Source organism: Mauremys reevesii, linkage group 8 (genome assembly GCF_016161935.1).
Source record: "Mauremys reevesii isolate NIE-2019 linkage group 8, ASM1616193v1, whole genome shotgun sequence".
Taxonomy (NCBI): Eukaryota; Metazoa; Chordata; order Testudines; family Geoemydidae; genus Mauremys; species Mauremys reevesii.
Window position 1 is genome coordinate 3,818,841 of NC_052630.1, and position 22,753 is coordinate 3,841,593.

Here is a 22,753-nt window from a genome sequence, read left to right on the forward strand (position 1 = left end):
GACGATCTAAGTATAAGACAAGAGACAACAGATGGATACAGACAGACAGGAAAATACAAAGGAACCATGAGACAATATTGGTCAGCATGAAAGGCTGGTCTCAGCCGAACAGCAGCCGAACCGAAGCAATTCCGCCCATGTAAGCCCTGTTTTGGGAGTGCTCAAAATACGGCTTACATGGGACTTGAGCAGGTCACAGGCCTTGTGCCTTTTCCCTACATAGTGGTGAATTTCACAACTAGTGCACACCTAACATAGTAGGCATCAGTGTAATCACGTAGACAGCTGTTGTACTTAATATTACTCTGAGCCATGGAGTATTTAGAAAACCAATTAATAATTCAGTATTGTCTTTTTAACAAGTTATATCTTCCTGTTTCAACAAGGCTCAACATGAAGGGTCTAATTTTGAACTGCCTACTCATGCACGACTGAATTACAGGAATGTGGGAATAAGTGAGATGAAAATAGCTACTATGCACTTCCTAATGTCGAATTTTAATTGTATCTGTCATTAGCTAGTAAGTGAAAGTCAAATTAGAGAGTTTAACATTTTAAGGAACAAGGGCCAGATCTCAGCTGGTATAAACTGGCGCAGCTCCAGTGAAGAGAATGGAACTACATCGATTTATGCCAGGTGAGGATTGAAGGATTAGGAATTTCAATGGGAACTGTGTGTGCATATCTGAAGGCAGAATTTAAAATAAATGAATAGATGAATAAAAGCCAGACTCACAATCGAAGAGAAAGTATCAGCACAACAGTACTAAAGTTACACATCCAATTAGCACTCTCCATTCATGGCTGGTGAGAATTAAGGAACCAATGATGCACACATGATTTTGCACAGTAGAGCATTTTAATTAAATCGCTTGGTGTACAATAATATTCCTGGGTCTAATAAGCTAGCTAATCAGACTAATAATTGTATCAAAGAGTGAGATCTTTGAATGTTATCAAATCAAAAAAATGAACTGGGAACACATGTTGACATTCTGGTTTATTTTGTCTTCAAGGAAAACAAAAATAAGGTCACTGATATGCCCTTTACATTGAGTCTTACATTTATATGCTCCTCTTCCTTTATGACCCTTAGACTGTCTTTGGATAGTTGTTTGGTTTGGATAACAACTAGAACTGCTTTAACATCTATCTCTGACTGGGGCCACATGCTGTAAAAACCACCACGTACGTTTGAGTCATTAACATAACACCGACATACAGTGAAACCCCGCTATAACACGATGTTCGGGGTCCAAAGAATTCCATCGTGATAAATGCGGGGTCGCGGTATAACAGGGTTTCAAGCCGGTCAGTTTAAGTCAGGGGTCCCCAACACGGTGCATTGATGTGCGCCGCCTAGTGCCCAGTGCCCAGCAGGGGAGAAAAGCCGTGGCCCCACGCCTGCCGGGGACAGAGAACTCCAGGGCTGCGGGCTCCGGTGCTCTCTGTCCCCGGCAGGCGTGGGGCCGCAGCTCCTCTTGAACCCTAAGCACATGCTTAATTTTAAGCATGCAAATTGTCCCATGGAAGTCAATCCTAATTACATCAGCAGAGAAGTTGGCTCGAAACATTTATTTTATAAGTACGATTCTATTTCAGTATTAAATGTTCTTTAATATCAACAAGAGTAATATGACTGTTTAGAAGGAGAGAAAGTGACGGCAATCAGTTTGAAAACCCCAAAGTGATGTTGCACTCCAACCTCTCGTGGACAACATTCAGTGCTCTCCTGTCAGGCATGATTAGAAATCGTCTTTGTGTTAGACGCAGAAAAAGTTATCGGCATTACACACCAATCACTGGTAAAACTAAGCTCATATGCTGATAGACTGTCTAGCATTTAGATGCTAGGACTGCTGCTGTACCAAAACTTAGTGTGACATAAGGTTGAAGAAACAGGAAAGTCACATAGGAAGATGAAGGGAGTAAGCCCCTATCCGTTTATATAAGATTTACGGGATGCCTAGGTCTTGTGTTGTCCTTTGATAAATTTCACGCAGAAAGAAAGAACACAGAGCACCCAGAAAGCATCTGTTCCACAAACTTATTTCTAGAGTTTAAAAAAAGACTTTCAACAAAAGCAATTAATGAGCGTACAGAACTCTTGGGAGGAAATACGAACCGCCTCGCCCTGTTGAACTGGCTAGTTAATAGCAGTAGTGCAATGAGCTGCAAAACTTGCAGCAGCGTCACTTACTTTTGTTCTAAATAAAAGAAAAAATAGGGAAAATGGAAATTAAAAGCTATTCACTTTGGATTTCAGAGCAGCGTGCATTTTGAAGCACTGTTGTAATAACTGAGGCATAGCAGGCCTACTTTTTGTTAGTCTAGTTGGTAAAAAGTGGGTAAAGGTTCATGAATTGTTACAACCTTTTGTTGTAGAAAACTATTTAAGAAAAGATATGAGGAGACAGAATGACTGAATTGATTTAAACAGAAAGCATCTACTAGTTCCACTCAAGGATTGCGTTCAAATCATGCCTAGTGAACAAGAGGAATAGAGGATGAGAAATCAATGAACTAAAATTGGTGTAAAAAATTAGGCCAAATAGATGGACAGAATAATGAGAGGACAGATTATTTCACCCATCACCCTTCTGGGGGCCTGGGGAAAAAAAATCCTCTGGGGAAGGAAAAAAATTTTTTTTGCCATCACCGCAACTGTGGCAGAAGGATTGTTGCCCTGACACCAGATCACTGATATTCCAGTGGGAACACTTGACTATGGTCTCTGCACTAGCGAGTACCCCAATATTATACCCTGGAGGTCCTAATTGGTCTTGCCCTCTCTCATGTGCTCCTTTCTGCACCCATCCTCCTTCTTCCTGTCCTCGCTCTCAGCTTTTCTCCTAATCCTGAAATCAACTGCACAGCAAAGCAACGGCACAGGGAGGTGAGACAGCCCATCAAGCTCTGCTCAGCCCGAGACGACGCAGTGAAGGACACACACCTCACAAATCAGCCAGACAATATCCCTGACTGGGGAGATTAGCCAGGGTCTAGAGCAACAGCTGTTGGTCAACCTGTCAACCCAAAGCATCTGTCCATGACTGACCAGCCATCCTGTATCCTGACAACAACAACAACAACAACGGCTGTATTTCCCCCATCTTTACTGTCCTATCTCTTCCCTCCCTTCTGTGTCCGACTGTTCTGTCTAACGCAAAAAAGTGACAATCATTCTCAACTCAGAATCGAATAACAAAACTAAGCCCTTTCTTCACCACTCAGAGGGGCTTTTTAACTAAATAAAAAACCAATATTCACTGTATTCAAAAAGGGAGTTTAAAAGGTTTTAATAAAGGTTGCTTTGCATAATCACTGAAGTTCCATTTCAGTACTCTTTATCTGGGGGGGGGGGTTCTCCCTTTTGTGCATTTCAAGCAATTTTTAACCTTTGGTGTGAATTTTATAGTGTGTTTGCCATGGTACTAAGCAGGCTACGGTCTCCGAACCTTGTTTAAAATTGTTTAACATTGGACAGTAACAAAGTCACGTTAACACCTTTAACTCTTTGGGATTATTCACTCCATCTAAATTAATACAACAGTATGTTATGTCCAGACACATTATCTAAAACGCTGAAGCAAGCTGTGAAAGCATATTCACTTTCTTATTAGTGGGATTTGATCTCATCACACTACAGCATTCCTAACTTTGTTAGAAAGCTCTTAGTGAAAGGGGAATTGGCTAACACAGTCCTTAGGCAAATTGAAAAATGAGATCAATCTCAGTTCCATTAAAAGAAGGGGGATGTAGGAAACAGGAAATATTTCCATGCCAAGATCCTAAGAGGACCCTTTGCAAATGTTTCAGATGTTTTCATAGAGTAAAGAGAGTTGCACCTTCTAACATTTTACTTTATATGAATACAGTGTAGTGCAAATAAAATGATAATGTGAATGGATTACCAGAATAGTACACCACTACCTCGATATAATGCCACCCGATATAACATGAATTTGGATATAACGCAGTAAAGCAGTGCTCCAGGGGGGCAGGGCTGCACACTCTGGCGGATCAAAGCAAGTTCAATATAACACGGTTTCACCTATAACGCAGTAAGATTTTTTGGCTCCCAAGGACAGCGTTATATCAAGGTAGAGGTGTACTGTCAAAACCACTACCTACCTGTCCCATCTTGGCATGCAGAAAAATCAACTCTCCAAAAGCTAGTTGTTTAAAAGGGCTATTTTATTTATAAAAAAAAATTTACAGAGTAAGAGACAGAGCTATGCTGATCTTTTGCTGAATGAAAGAAATGACAGTTAAAAAGGAAAAAAACTTCACTGATTTGAATGATTTAAACAAAAATATATTACAAAGTATCTTTTCCCACGGGAATGTAAAGGCTAAAGGAATCTTTATTTGGTTCTATTCTCTCTTTTCATCCGTGCAGGTATTATATATGCTGTTTTCATGACACTGCTACTGATTTGTTCACTGATCTCATGTACGTCACTCAGGGATGAATCCAGTCAATGTATCCAAAAGCCAAGGGGTCTGGGCAGCAGCAAGATCCCTGATAACATTATAATGCACCGTCGCTGCATAAGAAATTTCACTGGAGTTGATCAATATTTTTCAACTGAAGACTGCTTTTTTGGTTTTCTTTTTAAATTGGAAAATGGGCTTTTTTCTAAAATGAAAGATTTTGCAAATAACCTGACTTTTCCAGACTGCATCCTCTTCATGACATTTTTCAGTGAAATTATTATTAAAATGTCAAAATTGTTACTTGTTTTTTTTATTCACCAAAACCCAGGTTTTAAATGAATCATTTTTTTCTATAAATGTTTAATGATTTTGAGTCTTCCTGACTAGTGATTTAAATCACGATTTAAATCAAATCCACTCTGCTTGTGGTAGTGGTGGCACATGTGCAGTTCCATTAGCCAGACACCCCATTGCCCTCTTATGTACTATTCATCATGCTTTAAAAGGGCCCGTCCAATTTATTTATAGCACCTAGCTTAGATAACAGCTGCCCCCACAATTCATACTCAGCTAGTGAAATTAGGCTGCCAGATACTGATCTTTAGATGGAATGATAAAGATAATCAGCCTTAGTCTTCACAGAAAAAGAAAGAAAAACAACCCTGAGAGGAAGGCACACAGTAATAAACACTATCAGTTGTTGCAGTGTAATAGAATTTGGAAACACCTTCACAAAAAAGCAACAGCATGCAACTAATCTGTCCTGGATCACATTATTGCCTGAGGATACTATAAGAAGGAAAGAGAGAAACTCAAATGTGAATGAGGTATTTTGCTAGAACTTCCCAGTACAACTTGCCGTTTAGGGCAAGCCATGCATGCCTGGTAATTACAGAAGAGTCTGAGGCATAACATTGAGAGAAATTATTCACGCTAAGATTGTTCATGTGAAAACGTTACATCCTCTGTAGTGCTGCAAAAGTCACTGACATCTGCAACGAGCTAGTGTGTAAGACAGTCTTTAGGCCTCGGATTTTTTTTATTGAAATTGAAAGACTGCGCTACATTTTCAGAAGTATAATCTGGTTTATGCTTGTATTTTAGTGCCTGTTGCTCAGATGCTGGCGCAATTCAGAGGTACAAAGATTCAGATTTCCATCCATCAACAATGAAGCTGAACTCCATCTGGCTGAAAATATATCCAGTTTGTCTCCTGTGTTCCTTCTATGTGCTTAATTAACTTCATCTGTTTTAAGTACCTATATGGCCATCGTCACCAGAACATCTAAGCGCCTAGCAATCTTTAATTGATTTACCCTCACCACATCACCACTGTGAGGCAGGGCAGTGCTAACTCCTCTGTACAGTTGGCGAACTGTGGACAGAGAGTCACTTAAACCTCATGCCTCGGACGTTGTGACCTTGGACAAAGGAAGTCCGTGGCAGAGCAGGGGATTGTACCTAGTTTTCCCAAATCCTCGGCTAGCGCCCTGACTCTCTAATGTCAGAGGACTTAATCCCGGTGATGTCACCGGGATTACTCAAATGAGTACAGTGCATGGGCATAAATCACTGCAGGGTTGAACCTAATTTTGCAAATCTCTCACAAAACTATTCTTCAATGGCAGCCTCAATCAGCTGCTTTAAGGATGAGTCTCACAGTCTTGAAGGACTTTCATCTCCTCTTTCTATCAGAGACTTGCCGGGATGTGTGGAGTTTTGTGAGAACAGAGATTAAGAGTATGAGCCAAAACCCACTGAATGAACAAGAGGCTTTCCACTGATTTCAATGGGATTTTCAACGGTTCTTGGTAAACAAGATCTACCGTTACTTCTGTGGTGTTGTTATCTACACAGCAGCCTGCAGGAGCCATCCCATGCGGTGGCCGCCCGGTCTACATCCCCTGTCTCGACGAAGAGAGCGCTGCCTTGCTCGAGCAGTATGAGGCATTTGGTGACCCAGGTGTCACTGACCATCATTGGACACTGCTCGCCAAGCCAGATGGGAGGAGACAACCGAGATAATGAGCTTTACCCACTCCAACTGCAAATGCTGGAGTCAGCGCCAATGCCTTGGAGCAGCGCAGCAGCCACTTGCACTCTGCCGACCCTCAGTGACACCCAACCAGGTAGCCAGACACCTACCTAAAGTGGCCGGAGCACCTTTGAAGAAACAGGTGTGAAAACAAGTGAGGAATGAACGGCGTATGTTGAAACGTGTACACCAGATCAGAAGCTGCCCAGAACCATCCACTGTAACAGACATTGGGCAGCATCAAGTGTGGAACAGCTGCGGATTATGACAACATATCTCCAGAATTCCTGAAAAACCTTGCCCCTCCCCTCCCACAATGCTCAACTTTGGCTTGTGAAATTCTTCACCAGGATCATCAGTGAAGGGGGGCTTCCGAAAATATGGGGCACCGCAAAAGTCATTGACCTCCTAAAGCCCAGAAAGGACCCAAGTCAAGCATCAAGCTATCATCCCATATCATTATTGTCGGTGTCCTTCAAGGCACTGGAGTGCTTGGTCCTACAGTGCATATTACCCAACGTGGAGAGAATTCTGAGCCCTGACCAAACCGGCTTTCGCCAAGGCCGTAGCACATGTGATCAAGTACTCACGCTGACCACATGTGTTGAAAATGGCTTCCAGAGAAATTTGAAAACAGGCACTGTTTTCATCGATCTAACAGCGGCGTACAATAAGGTATGGCACACTGGCCTGCTCGTGAAGGTATCACGGGTCCTGCTACCTTGGGTCACTGGTGTCGTTGAACTGTTCCTCCATGATAGGCAGTTCAGACTCCATATGGGGGAGAAGACGAGTGCTTGGAGACGACAGAGCAAAGGGTTACCCCAGAGCTCTGTGCTGTCTCCAACCCGGTTCAACCTTTACATCAGTGGCCTGCCAACAGTGGAGTCACGAAAGCTCATTTACGCAGACGATATCTGTTGTGTTACCCAGGCTCGCACCTTTCCAGAGCTTGATGCCACCTTAAACCGGGACATGATAAAGTTAGCTGACTACTGTAAAACTAGGCGCCTCCAGCCAAGCGTCATAAAAACAGTCTCCAGTTTGTTCCATCTTCATCAGGCCAGCGCAACCCGAGAACTGAATGGTCAGAAGGTGAAGCAAGAAGTAGAACCAGTCCATCTAGGTGTGACCTTAGACCACACACTGAGTTAACATGCCCACCTGAAGAAGACAGCAGCTAAAGTTAAGACGTGCAACAATCTTCTTCGCAAACTGGCAGGTTCGTCATGCTCGTGCTCCAACTTTGCGGATGTCGCTCTTGCCACCTCGTGTTCGGTGACAGAGCACTGCGCACCAGTTTGGAGTCAATCATCACACACCAAACTGGATACACAGTTACATGCTCCCCTGCGTATCATCTCCAGCACCCTGCACCCGACACCACTCCCATGGCTCCCAGTTCTGAGCAATATTGCTCCTCCTCATATCAGATGAGAGGTTGCCACTAGCACATTACTGGAGAAAGTACGCGCCAACTCAAGCCTGCTGCCACACAATGACCTCTTTAAACCACCAGCTGCACGTTTGCCATCACGTCGCCCATTATGGTCTCATCCGCCACACCAGGATGTTAGGGCGGAAACGCTCTGGTGAGAGGAATGGATCTGTTATAATCCCCAGCCAGTCCCTCGTTGCCAACCCTACAATTTGCCCGCCTGGCTTTGACCTGCCCCATCGCCAATGGTCCCTGTTGAAAAGGTTCCAGACCGGGCAAGGTCTTTGTGCAGCCAACCGGTATCGCTGGGGCCTTCGTGACAGCCCTTTGTGCAGCTGCGGCGCAACACAAACGATGACACACATTGTCGATGAATGCCTGCTGACTAGGTTCAGCGGTGGCCTAGAAGAACTGCATCACACCACTGCAGAGGCCATTGCTTGGCTACACGACTATACACACGCTAAGTAAAATAAATAAATGGGTCTTGGATCAGGCTCTATAAGAAGAGGTAGAGATACTCTGAGGGTGTGTCTACGCAGCAATTAAAAACCCGCAGGGCTCGAGCTGCAGGGTTGTTTAATTGAAAAGTAGATGTCTGGGCTTCAGCGGCAGCCCGAGTTCTGGGACCCTCCCACCTCAGTGGGCTCTAGAGCCCGGGCTCCAGCCTGAGCCCGGACATCTACACAGCAGTTAAACAGGCCCACAACCCAAGCCCAAGTCAGCTGGCACGAGCCAGCTGTGGGTGTCTAGTTGCTGTGTAGACATACCCTCAGAGGGAACCTCCCCAGACAGGGAGACACAAGTTCTCCTATTTGTTTTCAATAATCGCTTTTTGCTCCATAAACAGATAATTTAATATCAGCCCCACTGTAAAATTTCCAGAGCAATCATCATCCTTATACTGATCATTCTGTAATCTGGCCAACTTTACCCACAAACAAGCAACATTTTCTTTATTCAAAAATAAGGAGGGGAGGTGAAACATTTTTGACAAGTTTTTTCCCTAAAATTTGGAATTTGGCTGAACAGCTGCTTTTTGATCTAATCAGCTGCCAGGAGCTATGTATATTCTTCTGTCAAGAATAATCTATCTTTTATCTTAATTTATTCTGCATCTTTTCAGAAGAGCCATGTATTATCCAAAGACACCAAACAACACAATCTGCACACACATCATTAAACATCTGGGAGTATAATTTGCAAACCAGCCTTTGCAAACAGCAGACACTAGAGATTCCACCAGCCACTACTTGCCACAGGAATTGGATCAGGATCAGTATTAGCAGCACTAAATAGCCATGGATTTTTTTAAAAATTCTATGACTAACTAAAGCTGTGTTATGTATTGTACAATAAAATAAGCCAGATCTTCAGCTGATGTAAACTGGCCTCAGCGGACGTAAATGCAATGAATTGAGATAGGCTAGTTTACACCAGCTGAGGATTTGGTTATTTCAGGCTCAGCTGTAACTTACCCACAAGCCCGGGCACGTGACAGTGCACAGTTATGCCACAGGAGCAGACCAGGAACCAGATGGTGACTCTGAGGGTACGTCTACACTGCAAAAATAGCCCCACAGCAGAGAGTCTCAGAGCCCAGGTCAACTGACTCAGTCTTATGCTGTGGGGTTAAAAATAGGCACTGGGACTTGAGCTCTGAGACCCACTCCCCTCACCAAGCTGCAGAGCCTGGGCTCCCGCCCAAGCCGAACATCTATACTGCTATCGTTAGCCCCACAGCACAAGCCCTGGGGGCCCAAGCCAGTTGACTCGGAGACTCACTGCCACAGGTCTTTTTGTGCAGTGCAGATGGACCCTTAAGAATCACCATCTGCTCCTTTGTGCCTGTCTTGCTTGGGGCAGGAGGGGGTGAGTCATCTATGTCAACCCTACATCTGGTGCATGTTACTTCCCCTGATGCGCCAGTTCAGCGATGCTGGATGGTGCACTGGAAAGGACAGATACAGGGTGCCACTCCCTCCCTCCCATAGATGCATGAAGGGGGTGTTTCAGTTCAATGGAGGCTGCTCTTCCCATTGCCAGCATGGGTACTTGTGGAGTGAGGGAGCGCAAAACTGAGCCGTTCCAGCACGCTGGATAGGGCAGATGCCTCAGCAATGGCTTCTCTCAAATACTGACACAATCTTAACCATGGGTGTGGGCACCAGGGATTCTTGGATAGCAGGGGCTATGTAAATGCAGAGTTTAATTATTCTAATTCATCAGCTATGAGCTGGCTGCTTTAGAAGAGCTATAAAAATAAAAGTAACAATTTCTGCACATAAGGACTAGAAAACAACTGGGGTCCCTGGTTTCCGTCCCCCCGGGTGAGTGTGGGGAAGCAGCTCGGCAGATCATTGATGGAGTTGAAGGAAGTGGGGGGGGGGATGGGAAAAGTGCCACTTCTGGAACATGCTCCCTTCTCCCTACCCCAGAGGAAGTGTTTCACGGGGGCTCTGCTGAGCTTAGGCACTGTCTCTGGGAAGGGACAGGAGGTTTGCTGGTTTCTGCAGACCTTCCCCAGGTCATACCTGAAAGTAACCCATGCTGTTTCCCCCTTCTGTGCAGTGCAATGACTACGAGAGGAAGGATCTGGAGATAGGGACAGGTGTGGGGTTCTGTGGCACCACAATTCCTACAAGACCCTTACTGACCTGCGGCTGCAATTAAATAAGGTGGGGGGGAACCAGGCAGCAGAGCAGAGGCAGGGAGCTGCTGCCTGTTAGCTTCAATCTATCCCTAAAATCCACAGGAGTAAGGGGTGAAACTCTTAGCCGCTTCCTCAGGGGACAAACCCTTCCCTACAGAAGGACACAACAGACTGAGTTAGAAATCAGAGATTTCCCACTCCCCTGTGTGGGTTATTTCACAGATCTGGGACAGTATTTATGCATGTTTAAAGAGCTACTGTGTCATTTACTAGAGGTTTGGCATGAATGTGCTGCTCTTTATAGACTACTTGACTATATAGCTAATCCACTTTTACTAACCGAGGGAATACATAGTTTAGTAAAAATACTGTTATTGAAGAGACTTTTTTTTAAACCAAACAGTGTCACCATTATTAGCCTTCAGATGAATACTGTTGCAGCACTCTTTGAAAAGAAGATTTGCAATCTATTCAGAGCCTTTAGAGACGATCATGTTAATTTGGCTGCCACACATTCACCCTCAGGGCTGAATTCAACTAAAAAAATATAGACATTCTGTACTGCATAAAGCTGCAGAAGTAGATACCTTTTAGGAATCCCTGGTGGAGAATCAGAATTTTATTTTATGGGGCTTTTTTTGTTACTATAATGAACCTTAAATCAGTGTGCTTACAGATTCTTATAGTGGTTTCAGTATACACAGCTAAATGTTAAAGTTCAGTGTGTCTGTCCAAATTCACACACTGGAGAGAGCCTAACACCAGGTTTGCTCAGGCCACGTCTACATGTTGAATTACTGTGCACCAAGCCAAAGCATGACTCTATAACACACCAGCTTGCTATGGAGTCACAACCCATGTGGACCCTGCTACAGCACAGTGAGAGTCCATCACACTGCTGAACTGTAGCAGCATCCACACAGATGCGTCAGTGCAGCAAACAGGTGCGCTATAGATTCACACCCTGTGCTGCTGGACAGTAAGTCGCCATGTAGACGAGCCCTCATGTACATTGGGTATTTGGATGCACAAGCAAGAAGAATGTAAGTGTGAGCATTGTGCATGTCAACACATATATCGGCCTTATCTATCATAATTCAGGAGTCCCTTTGCTCCCAATCCCATGCTTTATCCACTGCTTTGTACTATACTAATCTTCTGGGGGTGACATCAATTGCTCAGAAGAGGTCTCAGCTCACCTGCAAGCATCACCACTAACTGGTCCACCCAAAATCAGGGGACCTGTGCCATGAGATTCACAGATCCTAAAGGCTATCCCTGGCAGTGACAGACGGTGGGACTGCTGATCTTCAGGAAAGATCAAGGACACAAATTCAGCTCCCCAGCAGTTGGTTTCTGCAGGTTTATTTTGACATAGCTAGCAGAAACATATGACCATTTTTAAATGAATGCTTCTTCTTGTGACAGAATGATGGGCTCACTCTCTCTTGAACCTCTCTCTGGAAAACCCTTGAAAATTCTACAATCTAGTGTTCCACATATCTACACCAGCGACACCATTATAGGACCTAACCAGATCTGCCACACCATTACCAGTTCATTCACCTGCACGTCCACCAATGTAATATACGCCATCATATGCCAGCAATGCCCCTCTGCTATGTACATCGGCCAAATTGGACAGTCCCTACATAAAAGGATAAATGGACACAAATCAGATATTAGGAATGGCAATGTACAAAAACCTGTAGGAGAACACTTCAACCTCCCTGGCCACACAATAGCAGATTTTAAGGTGGCCATCCTACAGCAAAAAAACTTCAGGACCAGACTTCAAAGACAAACTGCTGAGCTTCAGTTTATCTGCAAATTTGACACCATCAGCTCAGGATTAAACAAAGACTGTGAATGGCTTGCCAACTACAAAACCAGTTTCTCCTCCCTTGGTTTTTACACCTCAGCTGCTAGAAGAGGGCCTCATCCTCCCTGATTGAACTAAACTCGTTATCTCTAGCTTGCTTCTTGCTTGCATATATATATACCTGCCCCTGGAAATTTCCACTACATACATCCGACGAAGTGGGTATTCACCCACGAAAGCTCATGCTGCAAAACATCTGTTGGTCTATAAGGTGCCACAGGACTCTTTGCTGCTTTAACCATTTGGGTTATTCCAGTTTTCTGATATGCTCTTTAGTCTGATGCAGACTCTAAGGAACTTTGCCTCTGCCTTTTACTCTGCCCACAGGGTAGATAAAAATCAATGATTTTTGTCAAAAATAAATAAAATCAGTTTTTTTATTTACATCTCTTTTTTAAAAAATTAATACAAATACAGGCGGTTTTGAGTTTGTTTGGGTTTTTTACAATAAGCCTATTTAAAATTTAAATTGACAACCTATATTAAAGACTTAAACTTATTATACCCTATTAAAATCATTTAAATTAAAATACAAAAAATAATATTAAGCACTATATGTTTGTTGCCAAGTTTTAAAGAAAGTCAAACCACCAAGTGGAAGTTGCTGGCATAAGCACCTCGAACTACAGTTTGCTGAAGTGCTAAACCAGCTTTTGACAGCAAGTTGCCTCACCTGCAGGTACAGAGAGAATATTTTCTTTATTTCAATTTATTCAGCTTGTTCAGTTCAATGAGTACTTCATTCAAAGCTAAGAAATGGATTGTGAATTGAAAAAAATAGGAAAGCTTGTTTTCCTCTTCCAATCTATAAATAAAGACTAGATGTGAGAATATGAGATCTACTAATTCTAAAACTCTGAAGGACATGGTGATCACAAACTATCAGTTCAATTCACTAACTATAGAAAATACTTCCTTTGTTTAATAAAACACTTAATTTTAAAAGCAAAACATCTTTTGATATGCTTTTTGATAAACTTTTCTTTCTTATGTATTGAGCACATTTAGTTTTATTTACTAAAAACAAAATAAATGCTGTTTGTGTTCTTAACTGAATTTCCATCCAAACAGAGCTGACTCAAAGCACAAGCAAAAAATAATCATTTAGTAAATAAAAAAAAAAATCCATCATTCATTCTTTTCTAGCATGATAAAAAGATAAAAATTGAGAATCTGAATGTAAGTTAAACTATATAATTGCTTAAACAAATGTGTATAGCTATAGTGCATCTTCCTGGTCAGCAAAAAGAAGCACCAAATTTATTGCAAAGGTTATATTTAATTGCAAATAATCATGCTTTAATGGTTACCAACCAATGAGAGTCAGCCTCTCTTTAAGAAAATAACTAAAGAGTACAAATGCAAAACAAGATTAAATTAAATTATTTAAACTTGTCTGCTTGCTGATTTAAATCGATTAAAATTGGTGATTTAAATTTATTTGATTTAAATCAATCATTCTGTCTGCTCTACTTTTTTCCCTTAGCATCAACACCACCAGTCTAGTGTATTACTTCTATGGTGCTAATGCTAATTGGTTATTTCTCTCTTTGAAGTCTAATTGGTTAAAGAAATGAAAAAAAGAAGCAAACAGGAAAGGAACTTTGGAGTTCATTGGAAAAATATGGGACTGAAAAAGAAAAGAAAATAGAAGGCCTTTATAGAGAAAAGCACTCAACAATGTGCTTAACTTTAAGTCTGTAAGTAGACTCACCAAAGTAAATGTTTATAAAAACAAAAGGTAATCGTGACTTTTTCAGATTCCCCTCTATTTTTCAACAATTTCCTAATTTATAAACCATCTCTCATAGTGACCTTATTTGGGGATGTAACCATTATTTGCCAATAAAAACCTAGCTACATGAAGTTTCATCAGTTCAGATAAGTGCTAAGCGTAGGCTAAAAAGTCCTTCATATTTGTTCCAATGCTTCTGAGCTACTCAGACACCTAGCCATTCTAGATATCCCAATCCCCCGGTCAGCTTCCCACTGCCACATGGACGAGAATGACAAATTATGAAGTCACAGATCAAGGGCTGCCTTAGAACGGGGTCATGTAAACATATATCAGAAAACATTCCCCATAGCTCGCTTTAAAATAAATGCCGAAAAGCACAATTCCTGATCATGCCACTATACTGCTACTCTCCAGTGACAAATAAAAATAGCAGCGAGAATCTGTTTTCTGGTGAAATGTTAGAGATAATGTCGTATGGCCTGTTACTTGAGTTGGCCCTTTAAAATAAAGTGGTGGGTTTTTTTTCCATATTGTAATGTGCAAAACAATTGCATGAGTCACAGGCATAATGAAATTATATGGGAACTCAAGGTCAAATCGTGCCTTGATTCACACCCTGTGCAAACCTAACATCAGATCAGTGAGAAATTGCCAACCTTTCTGTTCAGTTTTGCATTTTTATTTTAGGTTATCTTTCCAAGGAAAGGGCTAGAAACAGACTCTGATTTCAATAAGAGATGTGCTCTGACCTGATATAGCTATTTATGTCCCTCAAAGGTCTGTCAGGGCAGAGTTTGGCTCATAGTATTTTGATTCTCTTCTAGTGGCAGTTCTAATGGTAACTTTTCTTCTCATAGGAAACGTACACTAACCAGAATGCTTACACGGAAGTTGGTGATGGTAGACCAGTGGCTCTCCAACTTTTTTACTGGTGACCCCTTTCACATAGCAAGCCTCTGAGTGCGACCCCCCTTATAAATTAAAAACACTTTTAAATATATTTAACACCATTATAAATGCTGGAGGCAAAGCGGGGCTTGGGGTGGAGGTTGACAGCTCGCAACCCCCTGAAGGGTCCCTAGTTTGAGAACGCCTGTGGTAGAGTGAACTTTTAGAGATACTTAATGTATGCACATACTGCGCAAGCCCGCCCATTTCATCTCCACTCTCCTGGGACAGAGAGAGAGAGAGAGAGTGTGTGTACGTTAACAGAGCATACGTGCTAATCATCACCCTAACCATTTTGCTTGTACATGGTATCCAACTCCCCCTTCCTTCCCGTGTTTTTATGTTTAGCCTGTAAACCATTCCATGCAAGAGTTGCCTCTTACCATGCATTTTTACAGAGTCTAGTACAAAGATGCCCTGATCCTGAGTGGGGCTTTGGGGTTTTTCTACAAATAACAAATAGTAATATTAAGTGAAAAATAAAGCATAATAGACTGAAAAACCTCAAGATCTCCATTAGCCCCCCCAAAATAGATTTACGAACAATATGCCATGCAATAGGAATGAAGGATTAGAAGCAAGTTGCCCAAACTTCTTGATGCTTCAGTGTATGGGTTTAAACTCACCAGAATGCACTTCCTGTGTAACTGCACTGTATGCAAAGTCTAACAGGCATGGCTCAGAGAATGTTATCCGGATCAATTGCCAAGTGCCATGGAAACAGTGCACAATCTAGAAGTTCCCCAAGTAAGAAAGAAAAAAAAAATGTCAAACCTGATTAGATACCTTGCTTGGAGTGAAAGCAAATATCAACATTAATGTACTTCTTCTGGCCAATCTTTAGTATTTTCCATGATAAGAACAGAATTTCTAGACTAGAAGTAGAGTTGACCTAATGGTCTCAAACTTTTGGATAGTTTACTACACTACTTAGCACAATAAACTAAAGAAAGGGACTATACTGACTGAGACATGTCTATGACTGGACTCCATATTTTTTTCATGCTGTAATGTTTTAGTCAATCAATCATTATACATTCAGGATTTTTTTTGTGCCGGTAGGTAGGTCACTGGAAGATCAGTGATGCTAATTTGTCACTGTTCTCAGACAATTGTCTCCTTATTAAAAAGTCAGGAACCACGCTGCTATTTCAAAATACATATCACCTGAGGCAACACAAGTGCTGAGGACTTATAATGACCTTATTGTGTTGAAAGTAAAAAAGTCCTACTCATTTGTATTACAGATGCCAGTGTGTATCCCTTGTTGCATCAAATACCAGAGTTCTGGCTCCAGAGACTTTTTTTTTTTTAAATATATAACGGGAAGAACAGAGGAAACAACATTTTGGAAGGTCTATTTATACCTGATTTTGTTCTGACTTCAGGCAAATAATTCCATGAATTTTAATATGAAAATACTATTCAAATGCTGTTTTTAAAAGAAAATTCTATATTTCACATGGAGAACAGGGAAATTACAATTCAAAGGTGTGTGTCAATTTAGAAGGAGGAAAAAAAGAAAAGAAAGGATTGTTCTCTGCTTTGAAGGGTCCAGGCCCAGGGAAGCATAGAGAAAGTAACTATACAGTTGCTTCTTTCTAATAATTTTTTTTAAAAAGAAAAGAAAAAGAAAATGTGATTGTTGTATCTAATTTTATGCATCTTTTTCAGCATGTTCTGTGCATCACAGTCAAATACCAATTTGATGCTTCACACACTTTTTCTTGGGATACATTTTGTTTTAGCCCGTAAAAAAAAAATGTTAAAAAAACAACCCCAGCATACAAGCATCTGAATTAAAGACACTTGGGCCCCAGTTCAGCTAAGCATTTAAGAATGTGCTTAAGTCCACCTGTATTCACTTAAGCACGTGCTTAAATGGAGATGGATTTCTGAATCGGGAATTCAAAGAAAAGAGATTGCTGGCCACCCTTAAAAAATTCCACTGCAAAAAGACTAACAGTGCTGAGATACCACCCCCTTCCATTTGTTCTAACATTCCAGTTGAAATGAAAAGTTGACCTAGTCTTCTCTGTGCCTAGATCCTTTAGATGGAAGAGAGATGGGATAAATTCAGGAGGTGGCCTGTGGTAGTGAAGACAAACCAGTTCTTTAACCAATACTCAGGTCTACCACCGAAATTAGCACAGCTGAGCTCAACAAGAGTAGTACTGAAAACCAAACGGCTGATTCTGCTCTCACTTTTACTCAGGTGAATCCACAGTAACTCTGCTGAAGTCAATGGAATCACTCTGGTCTCTAACTGAAGTGAGATCAGAACCAGGGTCCAAAAGTAAATAATAATGAAGAATACCTAGCTAGATTACACTGTTCAGAACCAGCCATTCTGTGTGTGCTACATCCTTTAGTTAACCAGTGGGATGCAGAAAGTAGGAATATTTGGCCAGCCATTTTAGTTTGGATGAACATTAAACCTTTATTGTAAGAAGTCTAAGCAACTGTTTGAGACTAACAGTAGCATGTAAAAAGGCCTGAAAAGGTAAACGTCTTTCTTTCCCACAAGCTGGAGATATTTCAGTTTTAAAATGCTTTAAAAAATAGTAATCATATGTAATGGGAAGCAGTGTAAACTCCCTCTGAACTTCCTGGACAACTGGTGGGAAACATCCGAATGAACTCTGCTCTGTTTCCCCTTTGGTATACAGTGTAATCTCTGAAATATCACAAAGTCACCTCCTGTTCTCCACAGTGTGGGGTATAACACCTTAGAAATTACATTCTCCTTCAGAAGCCACTGCTGTTACTTGTAGTTTACATGCAGTGTGATCGCTAAGACTGCATTAACATCAGCATGATACATCTTGTTCTCTGCTGTATACAGTAAACAGTATAATCCCTGGGATTTAACTGTCAATCAAAGAGAGACAATTCTTATTCCCTACAGAACATACTGTATTATGCAGTGCAATTTCCAGCCCGGAAACCCTGGTCGACAATACATCAGCCAGTTCCTCTTCCTGTTCCTTTGTTTCTTATAAAACAATACAAATCTCTCGAGCTCAGAGATTCCTCTATCTTTCCCTTAACTGCAGCAAAAACTCTCTCTCAGAGTAGTCAGCTTGCGCTAGAGTGAAGGGCATTAACAATAAAATGTTTTCACCGCCAACAAAGTATTTACCCACAGCCTCACCACACCCCTTATCCGTTAATCTTCTGCTGTCTTCTTAAAGGGGGGTAGGTAGAGCGGAGGAGGCAGCCATTCCTTCCCAAGATTTCTTCTGAAGGCAGCAAGATGGCCCCTGTCTTCCAAGAGTGGCCAGTGCCAGCTGTTTCAGAGGGAATGAATACAGCAGGGCAAATATCTCGTGGTTCTTCCCCCGTCATCCAGTCCTGGCTCCTGGCATTAGAGATTTAGGGACACCCAGAGCATGGGATTGCATCCCTGACCTTCCTGGCTGATAGCTATTGATGGACCTGTCCTCCATGAATTTATCTAATTCTTCTTTGAAACCAGTTATATTTTTGGTCTTCACAATATCCCCTGGCAACGAGTTTGACGGGTTGACGGTGTGTTGTGTGAAGAAGTACTTTCTTATGTTTTTTTTTTTAAATGTGCTTCCTATTAACTTCCTTGGGTGACCCCTGGTTCTTGTGTTATGTAAAAGGGTAAATAAATTTCCCCTTTTCACTTCCTCCACATGATTCCTGATTTTATAGACCTCTATCATATCCCCCTTAGTCACCTCTTTTCTAAGATGGACCATCCTAGTCTTTCTAATCTCTTCTCAAAGGGAAGCTGTTCCATATCCCTAATCAATTTTGTGGCCCTCCTCTGTACTTTTTCCAATTCTAATACATCTTTTTTTGAGATGGAGCAATCAGAACTGCACGCAGCATTAAAGGTTTGGGCATGCCATGGACTTATATAGTTGCATTATGATATTTTCTGCCTTCTTATTCATCCCTTTCCTCATGGGTCCTAACATTGTTTTTTTTTTTTTACTGCCACTGCTCATTGAACAGATGTTTTCAGAGAACTATCCATAATGGCGCCAAGATCTTTTTCTTAAGTGGTAACAGCTAATTTAGACCCAAAGGCACAGAGGCTAGGTAGGCACTCATCTCCCTTTTGTGCCTTTGAAAAATTTCCCCTAAAGACATTGGAGATACACAGCAAACAGACTTCTTGTTTGGATTTCTTTTAAATTTAACCTTAACTCTGAATTTCTTGGGTTTCTAAATATTTGGTTTGGAATAATCCCTGTAATGTTTTTTTACCCTGAAATTATGTACGCTCAACCTTACATCCATTTTAACACAGAGTTCTGTCTAGGAATCATAGATAATACATACATCAAATACACAGTCTCCAAGGGCTGAATGCTTCCCATTTCAGTATAACTATAGAAAATACCGGGAAACAGAGGATCCCAGAGCTGCACTGCCGATGCAGGGCAGCATGACTCAGGACATATGCACAAGGATAAACCTTACATCTCCAATATTCTAGCACTAGCTGGTGCCCACATCATGCAAGCCCTTGACCACCATCCCAAGTCAATGGTGGGATGAACGGGCAATGCAGCAGAGAGATTGTGGAATCACTGATAATCACAGCATCACTTCCAATTTTGCACCTTGAGCAATCTCTGCTCCCTTTTCGATTTCTGTTTGTCCCCTTATTTCCCATTGCTGCAGAGTTCACTGAGTTTTCTCATCAGCCCAGAACGTTCAGTGGAAGGAGTCAAGTTTATTTTGTTCAATGTGTTTTTGCTAGATAAGCATTTGGGGCCTGTTATTTGTCTTGCAAAAGTCCTGTTTCTTCTTGATACAGGCTGGTAGCAGGAAAGCTGATTTCTGTAGCATTCTACTTAATTGCGAGTCTTGATTCTAGTCAGTCTTCATGATTCTAGTCAAGCACTGTCCGGTCTTGATATGCATGCAGTTACACTTCTGTCAAATGTATTTATATTTGAATATTATAGTTCTTTGTTGAGAGCAATTTTTTTATCTTTTTTTTGCAGAAGAATTGGAATGTATTACATTGCTGTAAGGTGCATACTAAATCCCCAGAATGCAGAATTGCACTGTCACTTTTTTATGGTGAGAGGGAGAGTAAAACTACAAAATGACCTCTGTATTTGAAATGCACAGTCATGCCCGGAGTATAGGTCCTTTGTATATATTTAGGATTCTTATCTAGGTACTAACTGATCAGAGGTAGTGATGCAATTGGCATTACTTGCCAAAGGTCACACAGATCAGGCTCCCTTAAGGAAGGAACTTAAGCCTGCCAATGGTAAGGCAAGTAGAGAACAGCAGGTAGAGATCGATCTATCGGGCATTGATTTATCGAGTCTCGTCCAGATGTGGATAAATCAATCCCCGAACGCGCTCCCCGTTGACTTCGGAACTCCAGCTTGCGAGAGGCGGAAGCGGAGTCGACAGGGGAGCAGCAGCAGTCAACTCGCCGCCGTCCTCATGGCTAGATAAGTCGACATAAGATACATCGACTTCAGTTACTCTCCCCGCCCCTAGTGTAGACCAGGGCCCAGATGGGCAGCTTGTAGCGAAAAAGATACAAATCGCAAGCAAGACAAATAGTCTTCTTTCCCTTATTCCAATGCCTTCGCCCTATGTCCAAACCAATTAGCCACATGCACTGGGTGGACCGATTTAAATAACTGATTTTAACCATGATGTAAAACAGCAAGCAGGAAACTTTGATTTAAATAATTGAATATTGTTTTGCATTTGTACTTTTTAGTTGTTTTCCTAAGGAAATGTTGATTGTCATTGGTTGGTAACCATTAAAATATTGATTTTCAGCTAACTATATTTGGTGCTTCTTTTTGCTAACCAGGAAGATCTATACACATTTATTTAAGAAATAATGTAGTTTAACTTTTTATTAGATTAATATTTGCTTGCGATTTGTATCAAGCTCTATTTAAATGGAAATTCAAACTCAATTAAAATGCACAAAACGAGCATTTTTTAATTAAATAAAACTAAATGTGCTGGATTTATATAAAGGTTTATCAAAACATGTTTTACGTTTAAAACTAATTGATTTATTAAACAAAGAAAGAAAAAGTTAGGGAACTGAACTGATTGTTTCTGGTCACCAAGATTTTAGAACTAGTAGATCTCACGTTCTCACATCTAGTTTTTATTTATAGATTGGAAGAGGAAAACAAGCTTTCCTATTTTTTTTTCAACTCCCAATTCATTTCTTAGCTGTGAATGAAGTACTCATTTAATTGAACAAGCTCAATAAACTGAAATGAAGAAAATATTCTCTCTGCATCTGCAGAAGACGCTACTGCTGTCAAAAACTGGTTTAGCACTTCAATAAACTCTGGTTCCAGGTGCTTAGCCAGTGCCTTCCACCAGTCCTTGGTGCTATGACTTCCTTTAAATCTTGACTGCAAACGTGTACTGTTTCATATTAATTTTGTTTTAAATTTAAGTGATTTTAATAAATTTAGGCCTCAGCATAGGTGGTCGATTTTTAAATTTATTTTTAAATAGGTTTTATTTAAAAAAACCCTGTATTTAATTTACATTTAAAAAAATCCAATTTAAATTAACAACTCTGATTCTTTTTATTTATTTTTTTAAATCATTATTTTTAATCCATCTTGCAAGTGCCTCCCACATGTTATGGAAGGTTACAAAAGGCTCTATTGGTCTTAAAGAGAGTCATTAACTCCTGGCAAAGGCACATAGAACTCCTCAGAGGTTACGTCTACACAGGGATAAGAAACCCATGGCTGGACTGGGATCGGGCTTGCAGGACTTGTGCTCTGGGGCTGAAAAATCACCGTGTAGGTGTTTGGGCTCAGGCTGGAGCCGGAGCTCTGGGGCTCTGCGAGGATGGAGAATCCCGGGCTCAGCCCGAGTCTAAATGCCTACAGAGCAATTTTTAGCCCTGCGAGCCAGAGTCAGCCAAATCAGGCCAGCCGCAGCCATGCTGCGGGTCTTTTATCCCTGTGTAGATGTATCCTCAGCCACTGAACAGGTTCACCATTTTTAAAGCTAATGTGAACAATTCTGAGCAAACCTTAGGCCCTGGATGCAGATACAATCTATTTTACATAGCTCACAAGATCAGAAGGGTACTCGTATTTGCCACTTGGGTCATATATAACAAATCATGATGCACCAGCAAGGCTGTTTTCTACTTACAGTGAAGCTAACTCTGGTCCCCAGAACTTCACCACATCAGACTACCAGTTTGTTACTAGCAGAGCATATGTGCACACTTAAATACAAGACTCCATGGACTCTGAAGCAAGCTTGACTTAATTCTGCAGCAAAGGGCCTGGATTCTATGATGCACTAGTGTAGCAGAGTGGAAATGCCGTGCAAGGCTCAGATAAATTTTAAAATGGAAGGATTTTAAAGGCTTGATCGAAAGCCCGCTAAAATCAATGGGAAAATTTTCAATTGCTTTCAGTGGGCTTTGGAGGACACCCTTGCAGAACATGAAAATGAACAGTTAAATCAATACTGTCAATTGATCCTTGTGTTATCTAATGGGATATTTGCAGTAATTAATGCTGTCCTAAATTTTTAACTTTCAAAATGCTGCAAAAGTTTGTATCGAAAATCCCTGAGTGTGTCAGAGGAATTGAGAGGGGAAAACTCAA

At 41.4% G+C, this 22,753-nt stretch overlaps 1 protein-coding gene across 5 annotated transcripts in view; it reads right to left on the reverse strand.

The window, feature by feature from the left end:
• The window catches only part of SGCD (sarcoglycan delta), a 511,873-nt gene that overhangs the window by 322,650 nt on the left and 166,470 nt on the right, over positions 1–22,753 (reverse strand). The window contains exon 1 of one of the 5 annotated variants that reach the window (XM_039484133.1): positions 6,586–6,700. The exons of 3 other annotated variants lie outside the window; for them this stretch is intronic. The gene's annotated coding sequence lies outside the window, so the exon portion shown is untranslated. Of the gene's footprint in view, positions 1–6,585; positions 6,701–22,753 lie in introns of those variants that run through there. One more of the 5 variants, XM_039484135.1, reaches the window with a different exon arrangement.